This window comes from Sphaerodactylus townsendi, linkage group LG06 (assembly GCF_021028975.2).
Source record: "Sphaerodactylus townsendi isolate TG3544 linkage group LG06, MPM_Stown_v2.3, whole genome shotgun sequence".
Classification (NCBI taxonomy): domain Eukaryota; kingdom Metazoa; phylum Chordata; class Lepidosauria; order Squamata; family Sphaerodactylidae; genus Sphaerodactylus; species Sphaerodactylus townsendi.
In genome coordinates this window covers 79,923,276-79,950,714 of record NC_059430.1, presented here as the reverse complement: position 1 = coordinate 79,950,714, position 27,439 = coordinate 79,923,276, and positions in this window count along the sequence as shown.

Below are 27,439 nucleotides of genomic sequence, written 5' to 3'. Positions count from 1 at the left end.
AGGTAATTAATAACATGACATTCTTCATGATATTCTTTTTTGGGGGTCTCATTTTGTGTTGCTTTGAATGAGGGATTAATTTGATCATCTGACTCATGTAGCTAGATTTAGAGTTGCCAAGCCATAAGAACATAAGAACAAGCCTGCTGGATCAGACCAGAGTCCATCTAGTCTAGCACCCTGCAACTCACAGTGGCCCACCAGATGCCTTTGGGAGCTCACATGCAGGATGTGAAAGCAATGGCTTTCTGCTGCTGTTGCTTCTGCTCAATGGTGGGATCCAAAAATTTTAGTAACAGGTTCCCATGGTGGTGGGATTCAAACAGTGGCGTAGCACCAATGGGGCTGGGCGGGGCACGACATGGGTGTGGCCAGGCATTCCAGGGGTGGGGCATTAATAATTTCTCTGTTACTGTAAAAAATTCTTATTGTAAAAAAAGTTCCTAATTTCCAGCTGGTATCTTTCTGTTCATAATTTAAACTCATTATAGCAAGTCCTATCGTCTACTGCCAACAGAAACAACTACTTCTCCTCTAATTGACTGCCTGTCAAATACTTAATACTTTCAAATACTTAATTTTGTTTCTAGAAATCAAAAGAAGAATACTTTCCTTAAACAAGGAACTTTACCATATTTCTAAAACATGTTTTTAAAACAGCCCAACAGGGAGAATTATCCCATTTTCTACCTTCGCTAACCAGCCACATAGGAAACAACAGGACTTTATGATTTTTGGACCTAATGGAATTTCTAACAGAAAATCAGACCCAATTAGTAACCCCCTCTCGGCACTTCCATTTTCTAAAAGACATCTTTTTTTCTGATAATTTCCTCAACCTCCCTTGTTAACCATGATGGCTTTCTTTTGGACTGGCCTTTTCTAACCTGCGGAACACATTCCAGCTGAGCTTTTATTACTGTGCTTTTAAATAACCTCCAAGCATCTAGGACAGTTTTGACTCTCTTGATTTTCCCTTTCAGCTTCTTGTGCACTATCCCCCTCATCTTTGAGAAATTTCCCTTTCTGAAGGTGAATGTAACTACATTAGTAGTTGTCACTTGTTCTCATGCAGAGATACTGAATCTGACAGCATTGTGGTCACTGTTCCCTATCGGCTCAACAACACTGACTTCCCGCACCAGGTCCTGGGTCCACATAAAATTAAATCTAGGATCACCTCTCCCCTGGTTGGTTCCACAACCATCTGCTCTAAGCCACAGTCATTTAGCATATCCAGGAATGCTCTCTCCTTACTATGACCTGAACATGCATTTTTCCAGTTTATGTGGGGATAGTTAAAATTGCCCATTACCACTACATTTTTGCTTTTGTTGGCCTCTCTAATTTCTTTTTCCATCTTAGAATCCTCTTGTGCACTTTGGTCAGAGGGACGATAATATATTCCTAATATTAAACTATCCTTCACCTCTGGGATTGATATCCACAGTGCTTCTGTAGGGGAATTAGCTCCCCCTGCATTGTCTATTTTATGTGACACTATGCTCTCTTTGATGTAGAGGGCAACCCCACCCCCAATACGTCTTGTCCTATCCTTCCTATAGAGCTTGTAACCTGGGATAACAGCATTCCACTGGTTCTCCTCATTCCACCATGTCTCTGTGATGCCCACTATATCAATGTCCTCCTTCAAAACTCTGTACTCCAGCTCCCCCATTTTAGGTTGAAGGCTTCTACTATTAGCATAGAGACACCTGTATAACCTGTCTCTGTCCCTAATCTGGGATTTATGTGCTTTGCTCTCTAGCCTTTTGTAGACACTATCACTTGTCACATTGCTATGCTCCTTGCTTGTATGTGGTTGATTTAGAAAAACCTCCCTCTCTGTCTGCATCCCCATGGATACTGTATTCCAAACCGAAGTCACCTCAGCTCCTGTCAGCTTTCCCCCAAGGATCCATTTAAAAGCTGTTCTGCCACCTTTTTAATGTTGGTTAAGATGAAGCCCATCCCTTTTGTACAGGCCTGCTTTGTCCCAAAAGGTTCCACAGTTCCTGACAAATCTGAAACCCTCTGCCTTACACCACCTTCTCATCCACGCATTGAGACCTTGTATCTCTGCTTGCTTAGCTCACCCTGTACGTGGAACAGGTAGCATTTCTGAGAAAGCCACCTTGGGTGTCCTGGACTTCAACCTGTTACCTAGCAGCCTAAATTTAGCTTTCAGGACCTCCCGGCTACATTTCCCAATGTCGTTGGTGCCAATGTGGACCACAACTGCTGATTCCCCCCCAGCACTGTCTAACAGCCTATGTAGACGAAGCGTGACATCCGCAACCTTTGCACCAGGCAGGCAAGTCACCATGCGGTCATCACGTCTCTCACAAACCCAACTCTCTAATAATTGATTCGCCTACTACGAGGAGCCCCCCACCTCCCTGAGGGGTATCCTCAGTGCGAGAGGATATCTGATCACCAGCTAAGGAAGGGGTCCCATCTAAGGGAGCATCTTCCACCACCTCAGACTGTCACCCTCCGTCCCTCAGACTCTCATTCTCCATGACATCTGAACAGATGTCACCCTGGGAGTGGGACCCGGCTGTTAGGTCCCTGAAAGCCTCGTCTGTCACCCTCTCTGCCTTTCTCAGCTTCTCCAGGTCTGCCACCTTGGCTTCAAGAGAACACACAGAGTTCCAGGAGCTCATTGCAGCAAGGGCACACCCACAGCTTCTGTCCTAGTGTCAGATAATCGTACATGTGACACTCAGTGCAAAGCACTGGAAAGCCCCCCCCCTTGCTGGCTTCCTGCCTTCATATCTAATTCTGTTTAGATATTCAAATATTGACTTTTAATGAGTGCCTCCCTCTTAAGTTTTCTATATCTTCTACTATCCCTCAAGATACGATCTTATTTAGTAAAACACCTTTTTTGGATTGGGCCAAAGCCAGAGATGCCAAAGCAAAATTTCACTGCCTTTCCCTTCTTTTGTCATTCCAATAAGGTCCCTGAAAAGCCAATGCCAAGGGAATTTCATCAACAAAATGCCACGAAGCATGTGTGGAATCTCCCTTTCATTGTGCTTTTTACACACAGTTTTCCTTCCTCATTCTAGTCTCCCATGAGGATCCCCATTGTCTTGCAGCACCATTTTTTCAAGGATCTTGGTTGCAAGTAGGTAGCCATATTTGTCCAACAGTGGTCTTGAGTCTCAGTCCACAAAAATATCTGGGGTATGAGCTTTTGTGAGTAAAACCTCACTTCTTCAAGGATCATGGGGGACTACTTGGGAAAGGGGAAAAATGGAAGGAACCAATCCCTTATTTTGAATGTGTTTTTATTAGACAAAAAAGTGGTGGTAGAGAGCTCCATCCAGATACAGTTGACTTACAGAATTTTCAGAATTTTCAAAAATAAATGATTAGAGGTGGTTTGCTATTGTCTGTCTCTGCATAGCAACCCCAAACTTTCTTGGTGGTCTCTTATCCAAGTACTAGCCAGGACCAACCTTACTTAGTGTCTATGATTTGACAAAATTGGGGTAGCTTGGACCATCCAGGTCAGGCATACAAAAAGAGTACAGCACCTCAAATTTCTAAAGTACTGGGTCAGTTCTCTAACTGAAGCACATTTCATACATATCCCATATGAGAATTCCTTGAAGTACGTGGAAACACCTACCTGTTGACAAAGCTAGTCTATTTTAATGTCCATATTTCCCACCAAACCTCTTTAAAGATGACATTTATATGTAGCTGCTTTTTAAAAATGTGATTGACTAGTTATCTAAGATATTTCCATCTTGCTTCAAGGTAGATTATGGCCCTGAGACTTCCCTTTAGAGCTTGTGTAATGATTTACTCATTCATTCATGCAGTCAGTTATTCACTTGCACTGGAACACGTTTGGCCTGGCTTCTCTGTGACCTGTTGGCAGCCTGCAGCATAATACAGAAAGTTACCTGGCTGCTTCTTGGCAGTTTTATGAGCCAGTCATGTGCCTGTTTTTTCCCCTGCCTCACTGACAGGAATTCCCAGTGTGTCTCTTTATTATTTCCTTGTAAGGCCCATGTGGTTTAAGAATGTTAATTTCATGCTGAAGAAAGGTTTAACTTTGGGCCTAAAAGCTTAGACATATAGGCACATTTATTTTTTATTTTTATCATTTTTAATTTATGTTAAGGTAGTAGCAGTTGGCACTCTGTGAGCTAGATCTGCATTGGTGAGTAACTTCAGTGGTTCCACTATTCAGTGGCATACCCCATCCTTTTGCCTCTTAACTTTCGGTAGTCCTCCATGCCTTCCCACCCCACAGTGGTGTCGTACATGATTTATACATTGCATGACAGGTTTCCACAATTTTTACACAATTTGTATATGACTGATGCAAAAGGCATAATTTTAACTGTAGAACTTCTGTCCATTTGGATTGTAGGGAGGAACAAAGAGGACTACTAGTATCTATCTATCTATTGATCTGTCTGTCTGACTATTTATTTTAGACTCTGCTTTTCTCTCCAATGGGGACCCAAAGCAAATTACATCATTCTCCTCACCTCCGTGTTATCTTCTCAATAATTCTTTGAGGTAGGTTAAGCTGAGAGGGTAAGACTGGCCCAAGGTCACCCAGTGAGCTTTGACAGCAGAGTAGGGGTTTAAATCTAGGTGTCCTAGATCTTAGTTTGACACTCTACCTGACTGGCTTCCAAGTTTTCCCCCAAGCCAGGAGAATTTATTAAACTTGCAGCAATTTTTTCAACCAAATTTGGTAAAAATAGTAGTGGGATTCTGTTTTTAGACAAAGCTGGAGAGCAGAAATGAGAGGAACTAAACCCATCCCTCTCCCATAGCCTACTCAATTGTGCTTATTTTTGGAGCATTTTTCTATCCACCTATCCTGCTATCATGCTCTCCACCTTCTTTAGAATCAGTTATATCCGGGGACCTTACTAGAGTCTGTAAATGGCTAATTGAAAAAGAGGCATTACATGATATTGGTCTAGCTCAAAACTCTAAATACCCTATATAGTACCCTTGCTATAAGGTTAAGAAAATGAACAGCCAGATCCAGATCCTTGGGTGGTTGAGGATGGCACCACTGTGGCACTGCCCCCTGCCTCTAAAGGGCTTTCCAGTGGGGAGGGAGGAAAACCCAAAAAACTTCCCTGCCACTGGGAAGCCCTCCATAGGTCCCAATGGACGTAAATCCAAGGCTCAGGCTATGACACACTTCCCAGGATATAAGCCAACTAATGTCAGCTTCACCCTAAGGAACACTTCTGCTGCACCGATGGGGCTGGCAGCAGTGTGGGAACTCTGACACAGTGGTCAGCATGATGTCCAGGTGTCCCAGAGGGGCACAGCTGCCACCCACCAAAATTTTTGCTCCTCCACCAGGGTAAGTGTCCCAGGGAAGGCAAATCCACCAGCATGTCCCTGTGCTGCCTCCATGGGATGATTCTCTCCCAGCCCAACCTGGATTGGGTCATTACTCAAGAAATTTATCAGACCTTTCCAAGCCCTCCTTAAGGAAAGCTTTTACTAAGGCATGTTTCCAATTCATGCCTACAACCATTTGCCAGGGAAGATTTGATAAAACCTCTCTGGACTTGAACCCTTGCCTCTGAAGCTTTGGCTAGGTTGAAGATCTTATTAATAGATTGTTATAGTGTCGAGAATATGCAGCTAAGACGAATCAGGTCTTGATGAACTTTTTGGATCTGATGAAGAGGGACAGCCAATACCCCAGAGAACAGGATCAGAATTCAAAATGATTTGGACAGATTAGAGAGTTGGGCCAAAACTAACAAAATGAAATTCAACAGGTAAAAATGTAAGGTAGGCAGAAAAAATGAAATGTGAACATATAGATCACTGATGGCGAACCGTTTCGAGACCGAGTGCCCAAATTGCAACCCAAAACCCACTTATTTATCGCAAAGTGCCAACATGGCAATTTAACCTGAATACTGAGGTTTTAGTTTAGAAAAAACAGTTGGTTCTGAGGCGTGCGTTACTCGGGAGTAAGCTTGGTGGTAGTCGGCGGCTTTGCTTTGAAGCAACCGTGCAACTCTTCCAATGGGTGAATCACGACCCTAGGAGGGTTTACTCAGAAGCAAGCCCCATTGCTAGCAACCGAGCTTACTCCCAGGTAAAGGATCGCTCTTTAGTTCTTTGCATGAAAATCAGTGGGGTTTAACAGCTCTTAACAGGGTTACCTACACTGCCTCCCCAAAACTAGGTCTTAGGTTTAATGCTAATAATCAAGCCCAGCGGTGATTAATGATGTCACTGTTCCCGATTGGACTCTGCCTAATTCTCTAAGTAATATCCATCCTGTCTTCCATTCCAGTTTGCTCAAGGAGGCTCCTCAAGTTTCCGATGCTCTGGTACCTAATTCACCGGAGAGACCCCACCGACTAATTAATACTGATGGCCACAAGCATTACCGAAATCTGACGCCATCCTGGACTCTCGCTTTAATCGCATAGCGCTTGCAATATTTGAGTCTCTTAGGTTGGGATATTCCTCTGGAATTTGTAATCAATGGGTTTATTCGAAATATGTGGACGCCCCAGCCCTCATTTCTGCTTTCCATGGCACCTTTCCGCGACAAACCTGGGGGGGGAGAAGTCTTTTAAGGGAGGCAAAGGTGTAAAGATTCTAATGAGTGTTGATGACGGGACAGCCATACAACGCCTTTGACTGCATTCCATAGCCGATGGGCCATGCATTCTGCGGCGGAGACTCTGGCGGAGACCTTATCTCTCTTGAGAGAGATGAGAACTCCAGGTTCCCATAGAGATCCGGGAGGGATGGGATGAACAGAGTTATAACCTGTGCTTCTGGCGGGAGACTTTATTCCTGCCACGTCGTGTACGTGAGCTTTCTAGGATGTCTGAATAAACGGTCTTTTACACCAAAAAAGCCTTTTATTTCTGCTTCTATGGAATTCCTTACACTGGGATTGATATCCACAGTGCTTCTGTAGGGGAATTAGCTCCCCCTGCATTGTCTATTTTATGTGACACTATGCTCTCTTTGATGTAGAGGGCAACCCCACCCCCAATACGTCTTGTCCTATCCTTCCTATAGGAAGCTGCAGTGTAACCTGGGGATAGCAGCATTCCACCTGGTTCCTCCTCATTTCCACTCATGTCTCTGTAGATGCCTCCCACTATATCAATGTCCCTCCTTCAAAGAAACTCCTGTAACTCCTAGCTCCCATTTTTTAGGTTGGAAGGTTTCACTTCTACTATTAGCATAGGGAGACACCTGTATAGCCTGTCTCTGTCCCCTCAATCTGGGGATTTATGTGCTTTGCTCTCTTAGCCTTTTGTAGAACCACTATCACTTGTCACATTGCTTTATGCTCCTTGCTTGTAGCTGTGGTTGATTTAGAAAAACCTCCCCTCTCTGTCTGGCATCCCATGGATACCTGTAGGATTCCCAAACGAGAGAAGCTCACCTCAACTCCTGGGTCAGCTTTTTTCCCCAAGGATCCATTTTTAAAAAAAGCTGTTCTTGCCACCTTTTTTAATGTTGGTTAAGATGAAGGCCCAGTTCCTTTTGTATACAGGCCTGCTTTTGTCCCAAAAGGTTCCACAGTTCCTGACAAGATCTGGAAACCCCTCTGCCTTACACCACCTTCTCATCCACGATTGAGACCTTCCTATCATCTAGCTTGCTTAGCTCGCACCCTGTCGCGTGGAACCGGGTAGCATTTCCTGAAAGTGTGCCACCTTGGGTGTCCTCTGTGACTTCAGCCATGTTACCCTAGCAGCCTAAATTTAGCTTTCAGGGACCTCCCTGCCACATTTTACAGTAATACCGTCATGGTGCCAATGTGGGACTACCAACTGCTGATTCCCCCCCCAGCACTGTCTAACAACAGCTCTATGTGAGACGAAGGCGTGACATCATCAAGCAACCTTTTGCACCATTGTGGCAGGCCAGAGTCACCATGCGGTCATCCGTCTCTCTGAAACCCAACTCTGCAGTTCCTAATTCGGCCAATTGAGTTAGAGCCTACTACGTAGGAGCCCCTCCCCACCTGGGGGGGTATCACTCAAAGGTTGGGGATATCTGGATCGCCAGCTATGGAGGAAGGTCCCCATCTAGCGGGAGCATCTTCCACCACCTCAGACTGTCACACCCTCCGGCCCCTCAGGGACTCTCGATTCTCCATGCATTTCATCTGAACAGATGTCACTCCTGGGAGTGGGACCCGGGCTGTTGCCAGGTCCCTGAAAAGCCTAGTCGCCTTCCGTCACCCTCTCTGCCTTTCTCAGTTTCTCCAGGTCTGCCACCTTGGCTTCAAGAGGAACACAGACAGGTTCCAGGAGCTCATTGCAGCAAGGGCACACCCACAGCTTTCTGTCCTAGTGCTTCGAGATAACTGCGTGACATGTGACACTCGGTGCAAAGGCACTGAAGTTTCCCCAGTTATTTTCCACCCTCTGTTGCTTCCCTTCTGCCTTCATATCTAATTCTGTTTAGATATTCAAATATTGACTTTAATGAGTGCCTCCCTCTTAAGTTTCTATATCTTCTACTATCCCTCAAGAATCGATCTTATTTAGTAAACACCTTTTTTTTGGATTGGGCCCAAAGCCAGAGATGCCAAAGCAAAATTTCACTGCCTTTCCCTTTAACGTCGTCAATAAGGTCCCTGAAAGAAATAATGCCAAGGGAATTTCATCCAACAAAATGCCACGAAGCATGTGTGGAATCCTTTCATTGTGCTTTTTACACACAGTTTTCCTTCCTCATTTCTAGTCTCCCATGAGGATCCCCATTGTCTTGCAGCACCATTTTTTCAGGATCTTGGTTGCAGAGTAGGTAGCCATATTTGTCCAACAGTGGTCTTGGAGTCCTCAGTCCACAAAGGAAATATCTGGGGTATGAGCTTTGTGAGTAAAACCTCACTTCTTCAAGGGATCATGGGGACTGGGAAAGGGGAAAAAATGCGGAAGGAACCAATCCTTATTTTGAATGTGTTTTATTAAGACAAAACGGTGGTGGTAGAGAGCTCCATCCAGATACAGTTGACTTACAGAATTTTTCCAGAATTTTCAAATAAATGATTAGGGTGGTTTTGCTATTGATAAATCTGCATAGCAACCCCAAACTTTCTTGGTGGTCTCTTGTCCAAGTACTCAGCCAGGACCAACCTTACTTAGTGTCTGTGATTTGACAAAGGTGGGGTAGCTTGGACCATCCAGGTCAGAGCATACAAAAGAGTACAGCACCTCAAATTTCTAAAGTAATTGGGTCCAGTTCTCTAACTGAAGCACATTTCATACATATCCCATATGAGAATTCCTTGAGGTAGCGATGAAACACCTACCTGTTGACAAAGCTAGTCTATTTTAATGTCCATATTTCCCACAAACCCTCTTTAAAGATGACATTTATATGTAGCTGCTTTTAAAATGTGATTGACTAGTTATCTAAGATATTTCCATCTTGCTTCAAGGTAGATTATGGCCCTGAGACTTCCCTTTAGAGCTTGTGTAATGATTTACTCATTCATTCATGCAGTCAGTTATTCACTTGCACTGGAAACACGTTTGGCTAGCTTCTCTGTGACCTGTTGGCAATACTGCATAATACAAAGAAAGTTACCTGGCTGCTTCTTGGCAGTTTTATGAGCCAGTCATGTGCCTGTTTTCCCCCCTGCCTCACTGACAGGAGATTCCCAGTGTGTCTCTTTATTATTTCCCTTGTAAAGGCCCATGTGGTTTAAGAATGTTAATTTCATGCCTGAAGAAAGGTTTGTAACTTTGGGCCTAAAAGCTTGGAGTATATAGGCACATTTATTTTTATTTTTTTATCATTTTAATTTATGTTAAGGTAGTAGCAGTTGGCACTCTGTGAGCTAGGATCTGCATTGGTGAGTAACTTCAGTGGTTCCACTATTCAATTGGCATACCCCATCCTTTTGCCTCTTTAACTTCGGTAGTCCTCCATGCCTTCCCACCCCACAGTGGTGTCGTACATGATTTATACATTGCATGACAGGTTTCCACAATTTACACAATTTGTATATGACTGATGCAAAGGCATAATTTTAACTGTAGAACTTCTGTCCATTTGGATTGTAGGGAGGAAACAAAGAGGGACTACTAGTATCTATCTATCTATTGATCTGTCTGTCTGACTATTTATTTTAGACTCTGCTTTTCTCTCCAATGGGGACCCAAAGCAAAATTACATCATTCTCTCACCCCTCCGTGTTATCTTCTCAATAATTCTTTGAGGTAGGTTAAGCTGAGAGGGTAAGACTGGCCCAAGGTCACCCAGTGAGCTTTGACAGCAGAGTAGGGGTTTCTAAATCTAGGTGTCCTAGATCTTAGTTTGACACTCTACCTGACTGGCTTCCAAGTTCCCCAAGCCAGGAGAATTTATTAAACTTGCAGCAATTTTTTCAACCAAATTTGGTAAAAATAGTAGTGGGATTCTGTTTTTTTAGACAAAGCTGGAGAGCAGAAATGAGAGGAACTAAACCCATCCCTCTCCCATAGCCCTACTCAATTGTGCTTATTTTTTGGAGCATTTTTTCTATCCACCTATCCTGCTATCATGCTCTCCACCTTCTTTAGAATCAGTTATATCCGGGGACCTTACTAGAGTCTGTAAATGGCTAATGAGTGAAAGAGGCATTACATGATATTGGTCTAGCTCAAAACTCTAAATACCCCATATAGTACCCTTGCTATAAGGTTAAGAAAATGAACAGCCAGATCCAGATCCTTGGGTGGTTGAGGATGGCACCACTGTGGCACTGCCCCTGCCTCTAAGGGGCTTTCCAGTGGGGAGGAGGAAACCAAAACTTCCCCTGCCACTGGGAAATACTCGCAGGTCCCCAATGGACGAAATCCAAGGCTCAGGCTATGACACACTTCCCAGGATATAAGCCAACTAATGTCAGCTTCACGCTCAGGAACACTTCTGCTGCACCGATGGGGCTGGCAGCAGTGTGGGAACTCTGACACAGTGGTCAGCAGCGTGTCCAGGTGTCCCAGAGGGCACAGCTGCCACCCACCAAAATTTTTGCTCCCTCCACCAGGGTAGAATTATTTGGGGAGAGGCAAATCCACCAGCATGTCCCTGTGCTGCCTCCATGGGATGATTCTCTCCCAGCCCAACCTGGATTGGGTCATTACTCAAGAAATTTATCAGACCTTCCAAGCCCTCCTTAAGGAAAGCTTTACTAAGGCATGTTTCAATTCATGCCTACAACCATTTGCAACAGGGAAGATTTGATAAAACCTCTCTGGACTTGAACCCTTGCCTCTGAAGCTTTGGCTAGGTTGAAGATCTGTGTAGATTGTTATAGTGTCGAGAATATGCAGCTATTATTCCGGTGGAATCAGGTCTTGATGAACTTTGGATCTGATGAAGAGGGACAGCCAATACCCAGAGAACAGGATCAGAATTCAAAATGATTTGGACAGATTAGAGAGATGGGCCAAAACTAACAAAATGAAATTCAACAGGTAAAAAAAAAATGTAAGGTAGGCAGAAAAAATGAAATGTGAACATATAGATCACTGATGGCGAACGTTTGAGACCGAGGTACTCAAATTGCAACCCAAAACCCACTTATTTATCGCAAAGTGCCAACATGGCAATTTAACCTGAATACTGAGGTTTTAGTTTAGAAAAAACAGTTGGTTCTGAGGCGTGCGTTACTCGGGAGTAAGCTTGGTGGTAGTCGGCGGCTTTGCTTTGAAGCAACCGTGCAACTCTTCCAATGGGTGAATCACGACCCTAGGAGGGTTTACTCAGAAGCAAGCCCCATTGCTAGCAACCGAGCTTACTCCCAGGTAAAGGATCGCTCTTTAGTTCTTTGCATGAAAATCAGTGGGGTTTAACAGCTCTTAACAGGGTTACCTACACTGCCTCCCCAAAACTAGGTCTTAGGTTTAATGCTAATAATCAAGCCCAGCGGCTCAGGCCAGCCTAGATGTGTGTGGGGGGGACTCTGTTTGTGTGTGCCCATAGAGAGGGCTCTGAGTGCCACCTCTGGCACCCGTGCCATAGGTTCGCCACCACTGATATAGATGGACAACACCTGCCTTGACAATTGTACATGTGAAAAGGATCTGGGAGTCTTAGGAGATCACAGACTTGTGTCTTGATCAAAACAAGTAATAGTATTACTCTATTCTGCATTGGTGAGACCTTATCTAGTTCTGGGCACCACAATTCAAGAACAATATTCACAAGCTGGCAAATTATCAGAGGAGGGTGACCAAAATGGTAAAAGGTTTGGAATCCATGCCCTATGAAGACAGACTTGGAGAGCTGGTTATGTTTACTCTGGAGAAGAGAAGGTTGAGGGGACACGATAGTCATGTTTAAATATCTGAAGGAATGAAATATTGAAGAGAGAACAAGCTTGTTTTCTGCTGCTCCGGAGACTAGGAAAAGGACTAATGTAGTTGGATCCAAACTACAAGTAAAGAGATTCCACCTAAACATTAGGATGGTAAGAATGTTCAACAGTGGAATATGCTGCCTTTGAGGTGGTAGAGTCTGCTTCTTTGACCATCTATCAGGAGTGCTTTGTTTATGTTTTCCTGCATAAAAGTAGGTTGGACTGGAGGTTGTGGTCTCTTCCAACTCTGTGATTCTATGATTTTAAGATCATATTAATTTCCATATGTCTGATGTTAATTCAGCTATTACCCATACAGCTGCTACTTTTACACTTCTGTCAATTAAGCTAAGGAGAAACAGAGGGAACAGTAAATTAATAATATATGTTTATCCTTTTATTGTACCCTATTAGAATATCTTAGTTTTTATATTATACATTTTCTTCTTTGGTTGAGAGTTGTTGTAAAGGTTTGATATTGTATTATGTTTTTAAAATGTTTCGGTATTGTTTTGTTTTAACTGCCTGCACAAATTTGTAATGTTACAGCCTATGGCTTCAACAAAATAAATCTACATAAATACATGCATTTATGTTTGGAATTAGGCTGTGAAAAAATGATAAATATCCTGGAACATAATGAAGTAAATGTTAATAACTTGGCTAAAAACTCCATTGCTTGAATGTTTTCCATCTCTATGCTTAATCTGCACCCCAGTCAGATTGATGAGCTGGTACATTCACCCAGGGCTTCCTTAATACAGGGATTCTCATTCTTATGCTCCCATGCAGTTGAAGGCTGAAGAGCCCTTGGGCATTGCACATGCTTGAAATTTTTTTAAAAATTCCAATATCTTGTCCTGTCCACTACTTCCTTTCTGTCTTCATAGTTCCCACAGATTTATCTGACAAATAATGTTTCCACTCCAAGTCTGCTTCTCTCAAGTGGAATCAAATGATAGATGCTCACAGAGAAATTTGGTGCAGCAGCTTGTGAATGGCCTCATGGTTCCTGTCTGATGACCTTGTGGTTTAAAATCATGTATCTGTGATCTACATGGGAACATTTAGCTTTTACTATGCATTACAATGTTTTGTTGGCACAGTCTACAGGGCATGGTATATGATTAGCAGCATCGTGTGATAAAGCTCTTCTTGCATTATGTTGCTTTAGGCCACAGGTGGGGTTCTTTTCATGATTGGCATGCTAGCTTTGTATATATAGAGAACTGTTTATCAGGAAAATCTTCAGAATTGGCAATCCCTGATTTGTAGCCGAAACAGGTAAGCCCTATATTCCCACCTTGTTCTGTTAATTATATACCTGATATCCTATGTTGTCTTCTCTGACAATCCTGTGTATCTTGTGGGTCATTATATTCTAAGCACAGAATAGCTTTCCAATGTGTCTCCCCTCCCCCAAAATTCACATTTGTCTTTCTCCATTGGTATAACTGCTGCTGACTGCAGGTTCATCACCCCACAAAACCAATTGCAGCTACTAGAACAGGGGTAGGGAACCTGCGGCTCTCCAGATGTTCAGGAACTACAATTCCCATCAGCCCCTACCAGCATGGCCAATTCTGGTAGGGGCTGATGGGAATTGTAGTTCCTGACCGAGGTTCCTACTAAACCTCCCCTTTCCTTTTTGGTGGCTCCAATATTTCTCCTGGCAGAGTTCATGATCAAAAGAAGGAAAAACCATTTCTTGAAAGGGAAGCCTTGCTTTAACACTTAAAGTGGAAGCTTGCAAAATTGTTACTGGCAGCCAGCCAGAAGCAGCTTGCTGTAGTGCAAAGTGCAGCTGTCTGGCTGCTTATGAAACAGAAATGACATGCACAAGAGTACCAACTGTTTGGAAAGAGCTGTTATATTTGCTGCTTGTCTCATGCTCTTTGGACACCCTGCGCAAAATCAAATCCTTGTTGAGTGCTTAATGGCCTTAACTTCCAGCCTCCTTTGCCCAATGCTGGTCTTAGAAAGATTTGTGATGGAAGAATGTGGTCTGAAACATAAATCTCATAATCCCCAGGCTATCATCCTGGTGCACTGTACAAAAGACTAGAGATGTGCACCTGAATTGTCTACAGGTTTGGGTATAAAATTGTTTTGCCATGAGTTTGGGATAGTTGTTCTCAGCTGGTCCTGCCGATTCTGGCAGTACATAGTTTTCATATTAAAAAAAAAATTTGAGGAGCTATTGTAGCTACGCAGACACACAGAAGAAAATCTTATCTCCTTGGAAGTTGGTTCTGTCTCACCATTGAAACGTATTGGGTTGACCTGCCCTCTGTCATCCAACGTAAGGTTTTTTTGTGCAGTAAGAAAACAATGCTGAGGGAGAAACTGACCACAGAACAGAATGGTCAGGTGGGAAACATAAGATGCCTCCTGAGCTCTGCATTCTGCATAGCCAGGCAGAAGACATTTCACAGGCAATTTAGGGGAGAAAGGTGCACTTTGAAACATTTTTAAAAAAGACATCTTGAGCAGAAATTAGGCATCCAACGGACATCATGGGAAGAAGGGTGTGCGGAGTGCCTTCCCAGGATGCGTTTTTTTTTTTTGTGTGTGTCCTCAAGATGTCTTATTTTAGCTGTGTGGAACAGACCCTCTTTGTTCTTACTGCTCCTTCTCTCCCTTTCACTGGAGACACAGAAATTTACATCATGGGTATGAACACCACCCCTGTCCACCATCCTTGCAAGGTAGGCTCAGACCATTATAACCAGTCAGCATGATGACAGGAGGTGAAGACCACATGGTTTCTTGCTTGGAAGGCCTTTATTTCTGCTTCCAACAATTACAGATCTTTCCTACCAACCCCACTGTGCTCCTCCCGCTGCCCTCCTTTTATTCCCTCCCAAAAGGTTCCTTCTAGCCCTGGATCTCCCTGCTCCAGGCTGTTACTAGCCTGAGGGTTGTTTGTCAAGCCCTGCCAGCTTGTTATTGCCCCCCCAATGCTCTTGGTCCTTCCCCCAGTTGCAGCCTGGTCTGTGCTGTGCTGGCCCTACTCTGAGGAAAGACTGGGCCCTACCGCTTGCAGCTTCACCTCACCTGTGTCCGCCCTGCCCTGCTTTGGGTAGCTTCTGAGGTCAGCTCCTTCTGCTCAGGCTTTCCTGCCAACTCCCTGCATCTTCTCCTGGCTTCTGGCTTCCATATGGTGCCTTTGTTTGCTGTCCAGGGGCAGAGTTGTCAGTTGCTGGATGTCCTGCCATCCATGGGTGGGCATACATACATGGGAGAGCTGCTGAGTGCTGGAAGGCAGCCCTGTCCCTGGAGAGTAGAATAATGGAAAATGGAGTAAAGCCTCAGACAAGATGGTAGTATCAGAAAAAGGGTCAGAACTGGTAATATTGGCTAGGATTCAAAAGCCTGATAAAATGTAATTCAAGTTATTGTTCAATCTAGAATAATAGTTGACAAACCAATGACATTTAAAGCAACTAACATACCCTCCCCCCACAACTCCTGTGTTACTATTTTTGGAAAGAGGAATTATGAAATATATGTTGTCTCATAAGTCTGAGCTTAATCACATGCCTTTTTTGATACAGTCTCCTGGCTTTTAAAATATTCTATGTAAATCATTCCTATGTCTAGACAAACCACCAAGATAGACGCTTTGTTTTTGACCTTGTAATTAAGTGTAATTCCGAGTCCCTTTAATAAAGTACTATAGGAATTGGTTATAAATTAAACTTGGGTGTGCATGGAAGATAATGAAACTTATAATAAGAACTGCATTGTTAAAGCTCCCTGCAAGTAAAACCAACTTATCTCCCTTTGCTGCTAAGCCTCTCATTACTCATGTGCTATATATATATTCCTCTGAAAAGAAACATGTTTTTTAAAATAAAATGGAAGTAAAATAGATATGCTCTATAAATTGATAAACATTATTTACTGTCAAGTCATAGCCAACATACAGTAACTGCCCATTGCTTGCCTCTGCATAGTCACTCTATTCAATGGTTATTCCCCATCCAAGTACTAACCAGCCCAACTGCTTAGCTTTTAAGACTTGACAAGATCAGGCTAGTCTGGACATGTAAATATTGTGTCCTCAGTGCACCATCCAGACCTAACCCAAGTGATGAATGAAGGCTGTTCACTTTCTGGCTTTGACACCTACCTTGCAAATTCTATCACTCTTTCTCTCCTTGTCTGATCTCAACCTGCCTTATTATATAGCAATGTGCTGGAAGATTGTAGACCTTCTTCCCACATTGTTAGTTTGAGACTGATCAGTGCCCAGTTAGGAGACTGACAATCTTATGCATATAGCTTGCCGGTTTCCTGTTCACTTTCTTTTCTCTTACCCTTGTCTTCAGTTTATGTGCAAATTGTGATGATGGTAGCATCTGGGCATCACAAGATAAACAGGGCATGGCTTGAAGGCACATGATACAGCAATTCTGCTGAAGCTGCACAGGTTTGTGTCTGATTGAGCCTAGATGGGGGACTACTTGGTACTATTGCTTCCTTGAGTTCTATGGAATATAACATGAGTAATCTCACTGTAGGTGGCTACAGCACCATATAAATTGTGCTCCAAATCTGTTAAGATCCCCTTCAAACTCTCTTTACTAGCACACGGCTATAAGTAGCCAAAGGCCTATTCAGTTTGAAACTTTGGATCTCTTGAGCATCTGCAATCCTTTGCCCTACATCATGAATTGTATTGGTTTCTTGTTTCTCATTGTTCAATAAATCTAATGACTTTAGTATAATTCCCATATGCCCCTCCCCCATCCAATACACACTTCTTGCTTTTCAAAGTAGTTGTTTTGATTGCCTCTAAACAGAGAAAAGACTAATGCCCATTAATAACTTTGTGGAATATCTTGATGGGCTGGAGCTATGGGATCAGCCAAAAAATAACAATGGCAATAATGGAGGCAAGACAGAGTCCAAAACCTGAAAAAATGTAGTATGGGTTGCCTTGTCCATAAAAAGGGGAAACCACGAGAGAAACTTTTATCACTCCTGTGATAGGAAATTTGCTCTGAACTGTGTCCTTCTGCTGATTAAACTAATAGAATTTCTAATATTAAACCTGGAATTGATACGTGCATTTGCTGAAGTTTTTAGTTTTGTTCTGTTATATAGGATCTCTACCCCTCCCTCCAATCACACTCCATGATGCATACCCATATTGTGGCAACACACTGCCAAATAAAAAACAATCTTGTTGTGATAATACCCATGACTATATCAAGATTCCTTTTGTGCTGATACTGATATGCTCATTTTTGCATTTTGGTACAATGCCACACACAAACACAAAAAAAACCTCTCAGTACATCAAGATTGCTTTGCTGTGTTTCACCAGTGCATTCATGTACACTGATAATGTAGATAAGCAGAAAATAAACAACCCAAATCTATAGTAAACTGCATGCAAGGTACAGCAGTCCTGTGAACAATGGGACATCCTAATGTCAAATGTTCCGGAACTGTGTTTTGTCTCGTCTACCCTTGATGTTTCACTTCCTCGTGAACCAAGTGAGGGGCCATAATACATTATGTTCAAAAAATGAATAACACCCATACAAAACACAAAATTAACATTTTACAGCAAATTAGAAGTGCATGGAAGCCCAAAGATGTCTTGTTTATGATCTCTTGCTAATGATGCTCATAAACAGACATCCATTGCCCATACAAGAACTGGTAAGGCCACCAATCTCTTATCTGCAGTGCAATGGCATCCTGTATATCCAGTGTAAAACAAACGGTTTTTGCAGCATTTATAACAACTATCACAGAGATGGTTGGGCATGGGAACCTGGAAGGTTCTATATCAGGGGTAGGGAACCTGCGGCTCTCCAGATGTTCAGGAACTACAATTCCCATCAGCCCCTACCAGCATGGCCAATTGGCCATGCTGGTAGGGGCTGATGGGAATTGTAGTTCCTGAACATCTGGAGAGCCGCAGGTTCCCTACCCCTGTTCTATATGGTAAAACTGTAGTAGACTCTTTGGCTGAGTGATAGAATTCCATTTTCTTTGCTTCATCTTTGTATAATATTGCTGTCCACTTGCCAAAGACAATTATTAAAGTAAAAAGATATGTGAAACAAGTTGCATTGGTAATCCGTGAGGATACTTGAAAGGTTAATCTATACATGTTAGAATCACTCATCCCTGCCCAATTATCCTCCTTACCACAATGCCCCTCCCACATGACTTTTGTCTGTGCAGGTCTCACAATCACCAGCACCACATTAGCATTTTTAGTAGTCAACAGGGTTCCTCAATCTTTTCACCACCTGAAAAGCTGGTTGAATCCAACCCATACTTTTGTTGTTGTTGTTGTTGTTTTATATGTGTACCAGGAGGGATATTGTATACTTCTGATTATTTTGTTCTATGTTGGACAGTACAATCTTTGGAAAAGTGTTGGGAAAATTGACATGAAAAATAAAAGTGGGTATTTGCTATATATTAAAGTTGAAACTATTGTATGAAAATCATAATTTGGGAGGTAATCACTAGGTTGTCTCAAATTGCAAAATGTAGTGTTGGCCCATAAGCAGTGGTGGGATTCTAATTTTTTAACAACCAGTTCTCCCCCCCCTCCCCCCCGTGGCTGCTGCCCCCCACTTACCTGGTTGCTTCCCCCCTTTTTCAAGGGGGGGAGAGGCGAGGAAAGGCATTGGTTGCAGCTTGGCCCAAAGGGGCGAAGGGGCTGTGTGCCTGGGCTAGAGACTGGAGCCCTGCTGGAGGTTGCCCAGGCAGGTGTCCCAGCCGCTGCCCTAGCCTGAGAAGGCCAACACATTGCAGCTGGAAGGCCTAGGCAACCTCGAGCAGGGCTCCAGCCTCCAACCCAGGTGAGCAGCCCTGCTGGAGGTTGCCCAGGCCTCCTGGCCATGCCCCAGTGGCTGGGGAATGAGGCGAAGATCTTTTCCAGCCCACCCGGCAGCCCCCCTGGAAAGGAGGGAAGCCCAAGGCAGCAGCCCTCATCTGGGGGCTGCTGGGGCTTCTCTCCTGCATGGAGGTTGCCCAGCTGGCTGGGGAATGAGGCGAGGACTCCTGTGCTGCTCAGGAGGCCTCAGCACCCACCCAGCCAGGCGATTTTCGTGGGGAGGGAGGAAGGCAGTGGTGGGATTACCAGTTTGGCGAGCTAGCGGAAAGTTAACTACCGGTTCTACGGAACTGGTCCGAACTGGTTGAATCCCAGATGTAGTGAAACAAACTCATCTCTACCCCTCTACAAGAGGCAGTGATGAACTCTCCATTGCTTCTTATGATTACATTACCTTGTTCCCATGTGAAATGCTGGCAGAGCTCTGACTAAAATATGCAGATCAATAATGACCACAGACACACAATGCTATTGAATTGAATGTGTTTGTTCCCAGCACTCTAAAGAGACCACAAAATAAAGATCCAAAGCTAATTCTTTTGACTTAAATCCAGTGCCCAACCAAGCTATTTGCCAGTGCGATTTAAGGTATATTAAATGACTGTTTTGCTTTTGCAGAAAGGGCTTTGTTCACTGTCCTCTGAGAGTGAGAAAGTGATGGGATCCTGAATACCAATGCCACTTAAGACAATTCCTCTTGACATAAGAAGCAAGTTTTTTTTCTCCTCAGGTTGCATGTATGTTTCAGACTAAATATGTGTAAGCTGGTAGCATCCAATTCTAAATGCAAAATGCAAATGCAAAACAAAGCAAAATGAAATCATGCTATATTGTTTTATTTTACAGACAACGGACCTGAAAGGACTTGTGGAGGGGCATTTCATTTTCTGTTTCCCTACTATTGCCTCTTTCCATTATCTGAAAGCCCCCATAGTATTTTTTTCTTTCCCTGCTTCCTTCTCTCCTTCTCATTCACCAGCCCTCCTACCTTTCTATGTTAATTCCTCATCTTCACCTTCCCCCCCACATTTTGCAGATTCTATCCATGAACACTATGGCCCAGTTGTACAGTGTGAGTCACCAGACTGGGTCCAGTTGTGCAATTAGGAAAATGCAAGGATTTGTGGGAGACACCATATTCCCCCCTATATCCCTTTTCCCTTATGGAAACCCCCATGTCCTCCCCTTTTGCTGCTTCTTTCACTCCTTCCCACCCATCAACCTACCTTTATTCACCCTCATCTTCAGCTATATTTATCATTAATTTACTTCCTTTATATCCCACCTTTCTCTACAATGGGGATTCAAAGCTGCTTACAAAGTTCTCCTCTTCATCTCCATCCCCAAATTGTTGTGAAGATAAAGAGCAGCTGAGATTTACCCTGGCTGCCATTGCTGCCTAGAAGTGAGGCAGGGAGAGGGGCAGGCTCAGCGTTGACATCCAGCCCAGCATGGGGCTGGGCCGTCCAGCTGCTGGTGCGAGTGAGTGATGTGCCTGGAGGAGGCCGGGCCACAATCTTAGATGGGCAGACAGGGCAATCCCATGCCTCTTCTTGCCCAAGCACTGCCCTTCCTCCCCCATGGGTCAGAGTTTTTTGTTGTTGGCATTCTGATTATGGTGATTGTTGTTATTTGCATTTCATCTGTTACAGCCTGGCGGATTTACATGGGGACTGATCTGTTTAGGGGTGGAGGAGCCTGCATGTTGGCCATCCCCATTTGGTGGGGGCCTCCATAAGTGACCTGAGGGGTGGAGCAAGCCTGTGAACCACATGCCCAGGTGGGGGCTTCTGGTGACTCACGCCCCCTGGCAGCAAGGGGAGTTCATCCAGAGGCCAGCACCCAGATGACTCTCACTATCTTGCTGCTCCAGGAATTGGTGTTTTCCCCCATGCATTACTGGAGGACAGCAGACTTGCTGCCCAGTGGTCACTGGGGACAGCAGACGTGCTGTCCAGTGCTGGATCTGTACCTTATGCTGTGCCTCTGCTTCCTTTTGCCAGCACACCAATAAAACTGCTGTGGCCAAATTTTACCCACACAATGGGTTTTCTGTGTCTCCTTCTGCACCTTCGAAACACTTCCTCCCCTCCTTGAGTGGCAAAATGGATGAGGGGCAAATGATATTATAAGCTGCTTTGGAATACCATTGGAGAGAAAAGTAGAGTAGAACTTAAATAAGTAAGAATTCAACCCAATGGATGTTCTGTGACACTGAGATAGGAGGAAATAATTTGGAGAGAACTGATTAGTTGTGGATGAGCAGTTGATGAAATAAAAAGCCAGAAGAGAGAAGAAAGATGTTTTAATGATTAGCCTGATGGGTCCCAAGTTTTGCATAGATGACAAGCAAGGCCTTTTTATCATGCCAAGTGACTAACCCTTAAATTCTTCCATATGTTCTCCCTTCTCCTCATGTCACTTCATCTTTTACCCTTTGGACCAGAGCTAGAATAAATTATCTTCATTTGCTCTCCATTCTCTTTTTCAATACTGGGTAGCAGGTCATAGATACTCAATCGATTGCCCCAAACTTTGGTAAGATCACCTTATCCCATGAGAGTTCAGGTGCCATTTTGTGCCCTCCTTATTTGGTATGCTCAGATTCAGAAATAAAAAGTCCTGCTTTCTAGACAACATACTGGGCAGATTACAGATGTTCTCTGAGGGCCAGAAAAAAGGCACCACAGTATGAGGGGGCTACACTAATGATGGAAAAGGAAGTAAAACCAACACTTCTGTTGATGCTTGCCACCAGCAAAGCAGGAAATAAGAGGGATTCTTACCTTATTTCCTTCACAGTGGTGCATTTTGGAAGGCTCTTCTGATCTCTTAGAGGGAATTTTAATAGTGAACAGAAGGCTGCCGAGGAGAGGGAAAGTTCTTAGGAAAAAAGTTAGCATAGTAACTTTCCTGCTGGAATTTACCTATAATGTCTGGCATTAATTCACTAGGGGAGTTTTATCCTCTCAACTCTTTTTTCCTCCAATGTGTAGTACAGGAAAAAATATATAATACTAGTACTTTATAAGGCTGTTTGCAAGTATTACGGAGAGAATATATGTCCAGTGCTTTGAAAACTCTAATGTGAATAAGTATTATTACTGGAAGCCTGGGCAACTCTGTATAAGCCTACACAATGGACAGAGAGTATGAAAGAGATTTCTATACATCCAAAAATTTGCTCTGTGGAAGAACTGAAAATATATATTCATATTCAGGTCAGGCATACACACAATTTTAAGACAGCCTTTACCTATTTCAGAGTTACATGGAGAACTTAGAAAATAGACTTTCAAAAGAAGCAAATGGTCTGGTTAATGAAATGTTCAATAAGAACGTATTGTGCAGTTTACAGGAAGAACATTGCATGGTTTGGAAGAATGACTTGATAATATTATCAGTAATTTCTGGGAGGAATAATTGCCCAGGTTTTATATTGTTAAGCCTTAAATGGTACACAAAGTGTATCTAGACACTCCGTCAGAAGACAGTATTATGCATAATTCTTCATGATTGTAGATGGAAGGGGGTTATGTATTAGTATAGGAAGTGCTTGTTGGAAATAGCTGTTGGAAATAAGAAGAAAAAACTGAACAGCTGAAGTTTAGTGCTGGAGTTTATAGCAATTTCTGGAAGCTGTTCCAAGGCAATATGTAGGCAGCTGCTGTTTCTTGCCTTTACTGAATTAAAGTCATAATCATAATTGTGATAAATGTAATAGCTTTTCTTGTGTAGAAAAAAAGAGTTATCATAGGTTGCTGGTATTTGCGCAGTCCATTCTGAATTGGCTCTTGCACTGCTGTGAAACTGTCCCTTAGCAAATAGGTAATCATGAAGGTAAGTAGATATGATAATAGATATCAAGGAAGAAATAAAATCAAATAGGTTTATGTTTGTAACCCAAAATATAATGTTAGCTTAAATGAGCACTGATTTTAAGCCTAGGCTGAAGTCAAGCCAGGCTCAACATGGTGCCAATGGATGCTGTGGTGTCTGCTGATGTATTTCATGGTGCCCATTGTAGGGATGAGCCGCTGATCCAGCAGCACCGTAAGTAGAGCGCTGGAATGCCGGCGCTCCTACGATCTTCTGGTCGCAACCGCTCCCCTGCCCCTCACCCCCTGATGAGTCATAGGTCATGAACTACCTGGCTCACAACCACCAGGTGTCCCAGACAAAGGGACAGTGGGCCCTTGCCCCCAGGTGGGGATTAGACCCAGACGCTGATGCTTCCTCCCGCACGTAGCAGCCAGGTGAGATCATGCATCACATGACAATCTCTCAGTCTCCCGCTCTCCCGGTTTCCCCCGGTCCGCCTTTCTACACGCCCCCATGATAACCCTAATAAAAGGTGCCAGGGGCGAGCACGCGGCAGAGTCGCCCGGATCACGGACCCCCGCGCTCCCACTGCTGGCGCTCTCCACCAGATGATATCTCCGCGTCTCGTCTCGTTCTTACGCTGACTCCGCGGGCACGACTACAAGCTGGTGCCGAAACCCGGGAATCCTCGAACCTCCACCCTGCTCACCGTCGCCTGGGAAAGGGCCGCGGTACCGACGTCCGCTGGATCGGCGCATCCAGGGACCCTCATCTCGGTATCGCCCGTCCGCTGGATCGGCGCATCCAGGGACCCTCATCTCGGTATCGCCCGTCCGCTGGATCGGCGCATCCAGGGACCCGAGTTCTAGGACACTCTCTCGTCCGACGAAACAACGGTGAGTATGGGAGCTTGCAAAAGCAGGGCTTATGACAAGCACGTTAACGAACTAAAAGCATTAGCGAAATCGCGGCGGGGTCTCCATAAAGAGAGGGGAGCTGCGCCAAAATTGGTTGGAGGGAGGATTGAAGCTCAATGCCCATGGTACCCAGAAGGGGGGACATTGAATCTTAAGGATTGGGGAAAACATCGAGCGACTCTTCGCACAGAGCCTCGCGCGCCCGATGTCACTCGCTACTGGCAGTGAGAGACAATGCTGTATGTTAAGCCATCAGCCTGCGTAGACCTATGGCTCCCTTTGCTATAGACCGCCCTCCTCAATTCGACCTCTCAGCTTCAGTTTCACCTCCGGAACTTTCTCTATCCACTAAATTGGACGCCTGTCACTCCTTCTGCCTCCCTTTGCTTCCCCGCCCCTTTCAAATTCTCCCTTGGCTCAGCTCAGCCTCCTCCTCCTCGCCTTCTTCCGCCTTCATTTTTTTAAAGCCACCGCACCTCCGTCAGCATACGTAATGGCGCGGATTTCTTTAAAACCTTAGCAGAGCGTATGTAGCCATCGATCTGCGAAAGAAGGAAACCCTGACGGAAGACGATGCCGAATATCCTGCGCCTTATGCCCCATCCACTTCTACAGATGCGACAGGGAGAGGATGGCATCATTCGGCGAAGTTAGTCGATTACCGCTCCCCTTTAGGCTATAACATCCTCACCGGGAGCCTCCGCCCAAAGGCGATGGACGGGACGTAGGAATTACTAGCCCAACCCCTATGTGAGAGGCATGCTGGAAGCAGTGCGCCAAGGGAATCACCTAATGGTTCCGGGATGACTGGAAGACCACCTTTCGCATGCTCCTGAACTCCTGCGCCCAATATGTGATCTGGGAAAGCGAGTTCCTGGCCAGCAATGCTTCAATGGCTTAGGGGAGCCGCCTTCTTGCGCGGCGCCTACACCGGGCCAAGGCAGCTTTACGGCTTCGATGCTTTTCGCCAACCCCAGCCGGATCAAATTGTCCTGCCCAGAGGCTACCCTAGCTGGTCGCCTCTGAATCGCTTTCTAAGGCATTCGTCAAAGTTCCCCAGTGCGGCCAGCCGACCGCAAAAAGTTTCTCCACCATTCTGGCAGCAAAACCCTCTAAAGAGCCCTATGCTGAATTTGTGAACAGGCTCCAGGAAGCTCTCAAGGAGGCAGGTAGATAGCGAGGGTGGCCCAGGAACGTAGGCTCCTTATGCGCCTCACCAGGGAGAAGCAGCCTCTCCACTTGAGTGCATAGAGCAATTCCCCACGGGCCTGGGCAAAGATCCTGAACTGGCCGATATGCTTAAAGCTTACCAAGACATCGGATCCCCCGCCCACCAGGCTGGTCTCCTTGCCGCAGCGCTCTCCACCGCCAGGGGACAGCCCCAGGATGATTGCTTCAATTGCGGCAGGCCGGGACACTTCCGGAGGAGGAGATAGTAGGAACAGAGGCCCTGTGGGGGGGGCCTACAATGAGAAATCCCGATGGGAGATCTTCCCCAGGAGGCAAAGGCCCCGAGGCCACCAAACCCAGTACTGCCCCAGTGCCAGAAAGGCTTCCACTGGAGAAGCAAATGCCCGTCGGGAAACTCGCGCCTGGGCATCTCCCCAGCCCAAGACCAAGGAGGAGAGTATTAGAACAGCCCCAAACACCAAGACCCACGCCCAAGCCACCTCCCTCTCGTGGCATTTCGCTCGCATGCACCCAGCCCGTGTCTTTTAAATTCCCCCAAGAGGTCCTCGTTGCCCCAACCCAATATAGCGACCCCATCCCAACGGGGACCATTGGGCTGGTGCTGCCAAAGGCCTCCGCCGCTGAACAGGGATTGTTCATCATCCCCGGAGTCATCGACTCCACACACCAGGGGCCCATTCACCTCCAGGTCTGGACAAACATCCTGCAGGAGTTGCCCAGTGGAACCAGCTGCGCACAACTGATCCTCCTGCCCCATGAGTTGCCCGCTATCGATACAATAAAGGCCACGAGCTCCAGCAGCCATCAGGGCGCAGCCAACACCACCATCGCAGCGGTGGAAACACCCATTGGAAGCTCCCGTCCGTACCTGGAGCTCACTATAGAGGGGCGTCTGTTCAAGGGCCTGGTGGACACCGGCGCTGATGTGACTGTCATCAGAGCAGCCGAGTGGCCTGACCAGTGGCCAACCGAGACTTGTCCGCACATCTGGGGGGTGGGGGGAAAACAAACCGCGAGCGCAGACATCCGCCCAGCTCTCACGGGTCCACAGCCCAGGACTCGAGCGGCAACTCACAGTCCGCCCCATCGTTCTGGACATCCATGTCAATCTCTGGGGAAGGGACCTCATGAGCCAGGTCAAAACGACCTTAGTCTGGGATGGATAAACCCATCACACAGATCCTTGATCCTGATTGTGCGTTCTGAACTCGTTTTTGAACTTCCGCAAGGAAAATATTCCCCCCTCCCTTTTCTCTTCCTTCTAATTTTCGACCAGCAAAGGCGGGAGGGCCAATTGGCTGACTGGCCCTCCCTGGATTAAAATCTGGGCCCATCCTGGTACCGCAGCACTGCCAGGACAGGCCCCAAGTTAAGGGGATGCTACAGCCACAGATTCACTCATGGATCTGTGTGGGTGGCGGTTGCCAAAGCGCCGGGCAGCTGTATGAATTCAGCGTGCAGGGCCAGGCGCTTGGCCGAAGCCGCCCCTTAAGGAGCGGTTTCGGCAGGCGGCAATCCCCCAAGACAATTCGATCACAAATTCAGCACCACTCCAGCCCTCCTGCGCTAACCACCAAGGTCACGGTAAGTGCATTTCCCGCTGCAAAGAAACCCCCCCCCTCTGTGTGCGGAAACCTACTCCTATTGCTTGATTGCTCTGTTTCCCTGACGCACCCGTCACCCCCAAAGGCGCTCCCAAGGTCCCTTTTGTGTCGCAGATTAAGTATGCATACCCACAATTCCCCCAGGGTCCGCTCGCCCCCTCCTCCCTCGAGGCTCGCATCCTGATGGCGCTCTGAAGCCAATTCTCATCAGGATCGCCTACCTTCTGCCCTCCCTGTCAAACAATTTAAAGAAAGAGGAGTAGGCGGTCCCCAACAGATTGCATTAAAAGCAACCCCTTCGCAGGCTGCAAAATAAGCCTTCTTATATAGTCTTCTTAAATCAAACAAAACTTGATCCTGACCTCCCGCCATCTGCTCTCCAAGCCTGGCAGGACCCGGCCCCCTCCTATAACCTGGGGAAGGGGGTGTGTTTCAGTCTCTCTTCCTACAGGTCCCCTGTGGATCCCGACTCGCCATGACCGGCCAGCCCATGGAATGGCGCCAGGAGGAAACCAACCCCATCCCAGAGATGGAACGGATCTCTCTGGAGGATCCCGCCCAACGGCCTCAACGGAGACGCCACCGCCAACTCCCGGACGGCCCAGAGACCCGGATGACCTGGGGGGGGGGGATGTCATAGAAGCTGACCACCAGCCAGAAAGCTTGAGAGTCATGCTTTCTGGCGCCCAGC